The 7,757-nt window shown below is 51.5% G+C and overlaps 1 pseudogene; it reads left to right on the top strand.

The window, feature by feature from the left end:
* The window catches only part of LOC119292806, a 26,695-nt pseudogene extending 20,084 nt beyond the window's left edge, over positions 1-6,611 (top strand).
* Positions 6,612-7,757: the final 1,146 nt, after the last annotated feature.

The following is a 7,757-nucleotide window of genomic DNA, read 5'->3' as shown; positions in this document are numbered from 1 at the left end:
TCCGGTTGTGTTAGTTCGGCCCATAGGGACACCCGGGAGCAACATCCGGGCCAAACTCACAGCTACATCCACTCCGTGGACACCCGACGCGTCCGTTTCCCCCCTACCGGTGCCGGCGGCGGGGCCGTCCATGAGGGGGGCCACGCCCCGGAGACGCGTGTCGCCTCTTCGGACATGCCACAACACCACCCCGCATGTATGAGGGCCTGGTACGACGCTCCGGTGGCATTGCTAGTCCCAGGGCCCCCGTCCCGCCTAATCCTTTAGTGTTTCACCACGAGATCTAGCCCTTTGACTTCCCACGGACGGGCTTTGACCAGTGGACCTCTCCACCCGGTTGTGTCGGGTCGGCCGAGAGGGACACCGGGGAGCAATATCCGGGCCAAACCCACAGCTAAATCCACTCCGTGTAGACCCGACGCGTCCGTTTCCCCGCTCCAAGTTCGGGCGGCGGCGCCGTCCGTGAGGGAGGCCACGCACCGGAGACGCGTACCGCCTCTTCGGACATGCCACAACACCACCCAGTTGTCAACACGTACTATATGTAAGTTAGTCAAATAAGAATATTTAAGAAAACATAAAAGATAGCTATGAAAAAAAAGAAAAAAATAATAAGTGGAGGGGGTGACCGGGAAGTGGATAAGGGAACTATGATAAAAAGATCGATGACGTGGTAAAAAAAGGAAAAAAAACTTTGAAAAAAATATAGATATGAAAAAAAGAAAAAAAAGAAAAAAAGGAAAAAAGAAAGAAAAACTATGCCGACGGCAAAGCCGTCGGCATAGATGCGGCATAGGGCAGATGGCCGGCGCGCTGCGGATCGATGATGTGGCATCTATGCCGACGGCAGCCGTCGGCATAGGTGGTGGTCGGTGCGCCTCGGATCAATGACGTGGTAAGGGCATCTATGCCGACGGCCTCCCGCCTCGGCCGTCGGCATAGATCGGACGCCGTTAGCCGCACGGCACGGCGGGATCGCCGGGCCCGCAACTATGCCGACGGCCAAGATATGTCGACAGCCGCTGTAGGCGTAAGTTTGGGTAAGCCGACGGCCTTACTGGGCCGACGGTCGCCGTCGGCATATGTCTGGATAGCCCGACGGCTTTATTACGCCGACGGCCTGGACATGGCTGTCGGCATAGCCCTGACAAGGCCGACGGTGGCCGTCGGCATAGATTTGGCCGTCGGCATAGGGCCCTGTTCCGGTAGTGGCGGCATCTATGGCAGAGCGTACGTGCAGAAGAGACTCGACCAGTTGGACAAGGTGGAAGAGGGCGGCGCGAAGCTCTCCGCCAAGCTGCGCCCCAGCGGCTAGGACGACATGTCCATCCTCGCCATGCAACGCCTCAACAACCAGTACGTCTCTATGGGTTTTGAGCCTGCAAGAGAGGGCCGAGAACTTGCTTGTTCAGTTAGTGCACTGAACTTTCATACTCTTGGACGTGCTTGTCTGTCAGCATGCCCAACGGGCCGGCGTCGCCAGTGGACATGATCCTGGACTACTTCAAGCACGACTACGAGTTCGCGGAGCCGCCGCGGGTGACCAGCCTGCAGAACGTGGTCCCTCTCGCCACCTTCAGGGACTTCGGGGACGACGTCTACTTCGTCGCCGACCAGCGCGGCTACGAGGCCGTCGTGCACCACCTCGCCGGCCAGTACCTCAAGGCCGACAAGTCCGGTGACATCGTCGACCCCCGCCTCCAGCTCAACAAGGCACATACATACCCCACGTCCAACGAACCTGCATTGCATCTTCCCTTCGATTATTATTACTCGTTGAGATAATGCATTGTTTGTAGGTGGTGAGAGAGATCTCCCACTCCCGTGGAGGGGTAGATATAATACCAATGCAGGCAAAATGGCTTTAATCAATTCTTGCCTGTCTTCTCTCCCTATGTTTCTTATGGGCTTCTATCTTCTCACGAATGGCGTGCATTCTGGCTTCGACAAACATAGGGGTGGCTTCTACTGGAATTCAGCTGATAACAAAAGAAAATATAGGCTGGTTAAGTGGCAACTGATGTGTAGGCCTAAAAACCTTGGGGGGTTAGGCATTATTGACACTCGGGTGATGAACATGTGTTTGCTCATCAAGTGGTGGTGGAAAATTATGACTGTGGGGGCCGGGTCGCTGTGGTTTTCGATTCTTAAGGCCAAATATTTTCCCCACTCCGATCCTATGTTTGCTCCCGCGCGGCGTGGTTCTCAGTTCTAGAAAGCTCTTGTTAAAGTTAGGCCGATTTTTTTGGAGCATGTCAAGTTTTCTGTGGGGAATGGGTCTGCTGTTCGTTTTTGGTTGGATTGGTGGTCTGGGGATGCCCCACTTGCCGTGAGCTTTCCGATTCTGTTTTCTTATTGTCCCAATCCGCAGATCTCCATCGCGGAGCTGGCTGCTAATAATTGGGATTTGGCTTTCCGTCGGGCTCTGTCTCCTGAAGAGTTGGAAGATTGGCAAAGCCTCTCTGCCCTCTTCCCCGTGCTCTCGGAGTTGGCTGACTCGGTGTTTTGGCCACTTTCGGCCTCTGGTAAATTTTCTGTTAAGTCGTTGTATTCTAAACTCATTGGTGGTACCCCCTCGGCTAGATTCTCTTGTGTCTGAAAATCAAGGGTTCCTCCGAAAATTAAGATTTTTCTCTGGCAGGCCTTTTGTGGTCGCCTCCCTACTGCTGATCAGATCAAAAAACGCAATGGGCCGGGCTCTGAATTCTGTAACCTGTGTGGGGCCTTGGAAAATTCCGACCACATCTTTTACAACTGTGTACTTGCCAAATTAGTTTGGTCTTGCGTCAGATCTTGGCTTCGGGTTTCTTGGAATCCCTCCTCTTTTTCTGATATTAGAACTCTAGCTAAAACTTTGGTCGGTGTCACCAAGAGGGTATTTTGGGTTGGCTTGGGAGCCTTATGCCGGGCCTTATGGAATATTAGAAACAAATTTACTATTGAGCTTACCTTCCCATCTAAACCTGCTGATGTTCTATTCAAATCATGTATATTCTTGCAGCAGTGGAGATCATTGACTAAGGAGCCTGATCGGGACGCCCTGGACCTGCTCATCAACAAAATTCGGGCTTCGGCTTCTCAGATATCCGGGACGAACCCTGCCGTATAATTTGGTGCTGTCGTTTGCGGACATTTGGTCTTTCTCCTCCCCGGCCTGCGCGCTGTGTATGGCAGTTTCCTGTATCATGCTTGCTTAGGTTTCTCTTAAACTCCTCTGTGTGGTTATGATTTCCTGTGAATCTGTGGTATCCGTATAAAGTCGGGCCTTGGCCTTTTCTCTAAAAAAAAGAGATCTCCCACTCCGGGAGCGGCGTCGCCGTCAAGACGGAGGATGACAAGGTGTACAAGGATTCTTCATCTTTTCCCCCCGGCTCTCGCGTCGCCCCTCTCGGGCGACTCGGGAGCGGCCCCAAACCCTAGCCGCCGCCCCTTCTCCTCCCTCATGCCCCCTCCCCGCCGCCACCCGAGGAGCCTGCCGGCTGCCGCACGTCTTCCGGTGAAGGTGGCGGTGAGGATCTGCTGCCTCGCGCCGGCGTGAGGAGCTTTGGAAGCCAGGGCGACGGCCCTGGGTGGAGATGGCGGCGTCGATTTTTCCGGTGGATGGCGCGCGCAGGTGCTAGCCGTTCCTCCCGGCCGCGTGGGTGGCGTGAGGACGGCGAGGTCTTGCTGCAGCGGTGGGCGGCTCTCTTCCTCCCAGCCCCTTCCCCCTGCGGTGGTCTCCTCTCGCCGATCTGGTGGCTGGTTTGTCAGATCTGGGCTTCGAGGTTGGGCCGGTGGACTCTTGGAACGGGGGAAACCCCTGGTCGATTTCGCGTCGACCTCGACGCCGGCGGCGCTCCGGTGCCGCTCTCCCTCTTGAGGGCGGGTGGAGCTTCCAGATCCGCCCCCCTCCTCCTCCTCCCTTCCCCGGGCGAAAGCCTTGGCCTTTTGGCCGGACGGTGGAGGCGCTCTGGCGTCTCGGCCCTTCCTGGAGGCGCCGTTCAAGGGGTGGTTGGGGGTTGTGGACCTGGTGCGTGGTGGTGGGTGGCGGCGGCGGTGCTCGGTTCCCTTGGTTGCCGGCGTTGGTGGTGGCGTGTGGGTTCTTCCGCATCCTTCAGTGGCTCCTCGCTTTGCTTGCTGGTTGGTCGCCGGCCGACAGTGGGCGTCCGCGTGTTCAACACGGTCTGGACGAAGGGGAGATAGTGGTCTCTCCTCCGGCAGTGGCCCGAGGCGGCGGGCGGTGGAGTCGATGGTTTCCTTCACGCGGTCTGGATCTTCATGTTCACGGCTTTTGCTGTCGCCGGGTGGCTTCGGCCCTTCCGTTCTAGCTGTGCAAGCTCTCCGGCGGCTTGATCGCAGTTTTCTTGCTGCCTTATTCTCTGTAGTGAATTTGGCATGTATTTTTCAGTTTTTGGTCAAGTCTTTGCCTTTGTAATTCAGCACCATTGTATCCTAGCCGGTTGATGGCTTCATTAATTTGAAGTCGGGCCTTTGTGCCTTTTCTCTAAAAAAAAAGGTGTACAAGGCTGACTACGTCATGGTCTCCACCAGCGTGGGGGTCCTGCAGTCCGATCTCATACAGTTTAAGCCACGGCTTCCTGTCAGTCTCTGTCCTGCTTATTCATCGGCATTGACTGATGATCTGCTGGTTGGTGCTGAACTTCTCGTTCTTGATGTATCAGGCGTGGAAGATCCTCTCGATCTACCAGTTCGACATGGCCGTGTACACCAAGATCTTCGTCAAGTTCCCCCGCAAGTTCTGGCCCGAAGGGAAAGGGAGGGAGTTCTTCCTCTACGCGAGCAGCAGGAGAGGCTACTACGGGGTGTGGCAGGTAATCACAATCTACAACGATATTGATCTCCAGTTTAACTTTGCAACTTCAAACTTCATCGGTGATCTTGAATTGTTGTCTGTTCAGGAGTTTGAGGCGCAATACCCAGACGCCAACGTTCTCCTGGTCACCGTCACCGACGAGGAGTCGAGGCGGATCGAGCAGCAGTCGGACAACCAGACCAAGGCGGAGATTGTGGAGGCAGGGGCGGATCCAGAACAAAAATGTCCCGGTGTCCACGTGCACGTGCACATCATGTGTATAAGGATGGACACCAAGCAATAATATAAAATAACACACCAAGAACACTAATTATATGGCAACGAGATTTCTTATCAAAATAAATTGTTTACTTCCATTTGAAATACTAGTTGATTATGCAAATTTGAACAAGCCTAAGAACGCCAAACAATGAACGATTTACAATATTATTTAAGAAACCTTTCTATAAATTCTCCTGTGATTAATTATTACTGTTTTAGCAAAAATATACGAGTTACATTATTTGTGTTTGCATATGCAAGAGCATAAACAATAAACAAAATGTATCGATCGAATGATACGATTAAGGACTTAAACTTACTCGACATTGTGTCTCGCCGTTGTTGCATAAATAATCCTCCCCTGGTTAGATATGAATCACAGCGAATTGTTTCCAATTGTAATAGCTTTAAATTTTACGACCCTAGCCATACACTTAGAAAAATAGAACTTAATTTTTTTTGTAATTCCTACACACAGCTGAGATTTCAGATTTGAAAGAGATCGGCAATTACCAAGTGCTGAGTTGAAGTCAAGACGTACCTCAAACTTTCAACAATCCATGACTGGGCGAGGGTTCAGGTCGCCGGCTAGCGATGCTTGAACAATGGTGACTGGGCGGACCGGCGGCTGGCCGCGCGACGGAGAAGGGCCGAGACGGGCGATGCTGTGAGGGTTGAGGCGCAGAAGCCGGGCGGATGAGTAACCGAACAGGCGCACGTATAGATAAGGTACAGCCGTATTGGGGATTGATTAATCAGATCGATAGTGTTTTTTTCTTTCAACACGCGCACATACAGGGACCAAGGATTAATCGATCGTTTCAGGAGTGGGCATTACGTAGATGGGCTGGACTGCCTCGCTTGTGTTTGTCAGTCGCTGGGCTGGCCGGTGTCCAGGTCCAAAAGTTACCGGTGTCCAGCCTAAAAATCTGGACTTTGTATAAGGTAAATGCGTATTTTACCCGGTGCCAGTGACACCGGTGTCCATAACGTGCCTCCGCCCCTGTGTGGAGGTGCTGAGGAGCATGTTCCCCGGCGAGGACGTCCCCGACGCGACGGACATACTCGTGCCGCGGTGGTGGTCCAACAGGTTCTACAGGGGCACCTTCTCCAACTGGCCCATCGGCGTCAACCGCTACGAATACGACCAGCTCAGGGTGCGTCGTGCGTGGTAACCCAAACCTGTCAGCATTCTACAGTGCTCATTTGACACTTTTGTGATCTTTCCGACTTTCCCTGTGGTACATAGTCACCGGTCGGCAGGGTTTACTTCACCGGGGAGCACACCAGCGAGCACTACAATGGTTATGTCCATGGAGCTTATCTTTCAGGTATGTATGTATGACGACGTCTTATGCCTAGTGTTGAGTTTCAGATGACTTACTTGGCACCATGGGGATAGAACATTTTTATGCCAATGCTAATTTTGTGCTCATGCGTATTCTTCGTAATGCCAGGTATTGACTCTGCAGATATTCTGATCAAGTGTGCCCAGAAGAGGATGTGCAAATACCACATCCCGGGCAAATTTGACTAGAGATTTAAGAGGTAACTTCTACATAAACTGGTACTTATCATGTTAAGTGGTGGCAAAGCCCGGACACCCAGTCGACCATTGTGCTGATTTTATTTCTCGTTGTAGGTAAGCATCATATCACATATGATGTCTGTTCCAATGAGATTGAACGGATGGACGTCAGTTAAGTGACGGCAGACTGGTGTCAGATTACTGCTATGTACTGGTCATTTCCGTTAAGAGATTAATGGAAAGGGGTGTGAGCCCGGTTGGAAAAAACAAAGTGATGGCAGATTACATGCCTGTATCTATATTAGTCTGATAGTAAGGTAGCTAGAGCAACCTCTCCGGGAGATCGTCACGTGTCTGTCACCACGCCATCTGTTTGTTCAATCAATTGTTCAGACTGTAAACTGTTCGGAAGAGTGTTACTTGTGTCTTGTTATCGGTGGGATACTCAAGTTCTTAAGTTGAATAAAATCTTGTGGTGAATCCACTATTCGTGATATTGTTTCTTCGACTAGGGTGAATCGTATGTGATGCTCTGTTTATTTCATGTGATCAAACGGCCAAAAACACTTCAAAGTCCATCCGACCACGGAAAACGCTAATGATCTAAGAAGGCTGGATTAGTGCTCATATGCCATAGTACAACCACTTAGGGCATCCACAGTGTCTAGAGGCAACCTTGCCTTTATGTTGGGCCCATTCGTGCCTCCAAATTTCACGAAAAAGTACGCAGTGTATAGAGATTGTGGTTGCCTCTTAGATGGACCCTACAACATACTAAAAACATAAGAAATCTCAGACTAATTTATTATGCCAAACATCTCTCACAACTGATCCAAGAACTAACATGTGGGACGACATAGTTATTTTATTCGATGAAGGCTGTCTCCAAGCTAAGGGCATCCACAGTGTGTGGTTTTTGCTGTCTCATAGCCATCTCTCTCCTATTAGAGGCAGCCTCTATACATTGTATGAGCCGCCTCTAACAAAAAATTGGCTAGTGTCGCCTCTAACCTTAGAGGCTGCCTCTAACATTTCAACAATCCATTCGGTCCCACTTGTCAGCCTTAGAAAACCATAATAAAGTAGAAGATAAAGATGGTTGGTTGAACAAATGGGGTGCTAATCAATACTTTTTGAATTTCTGCTAAGGCCCAC

Source organism: Triticum dicoccoides, chromosome 4B (assembly GCF_002162155.2).
Source record: "Triticum dicoccoides isolate Atlit2015 ecotype Zavitan chromosome 4B, WEW_v2.0, whole genome shotgun sequence".
Lineage (NCBI taxonomy): Eukaryota > Viridiplantae > Streptophyta > Magnoliopsida > Poales > Poaceae > Triticum > Triticum dicoccoides.
This window is presented reverse-complemented; position numbering and strand designations above follow the sequence as displayed.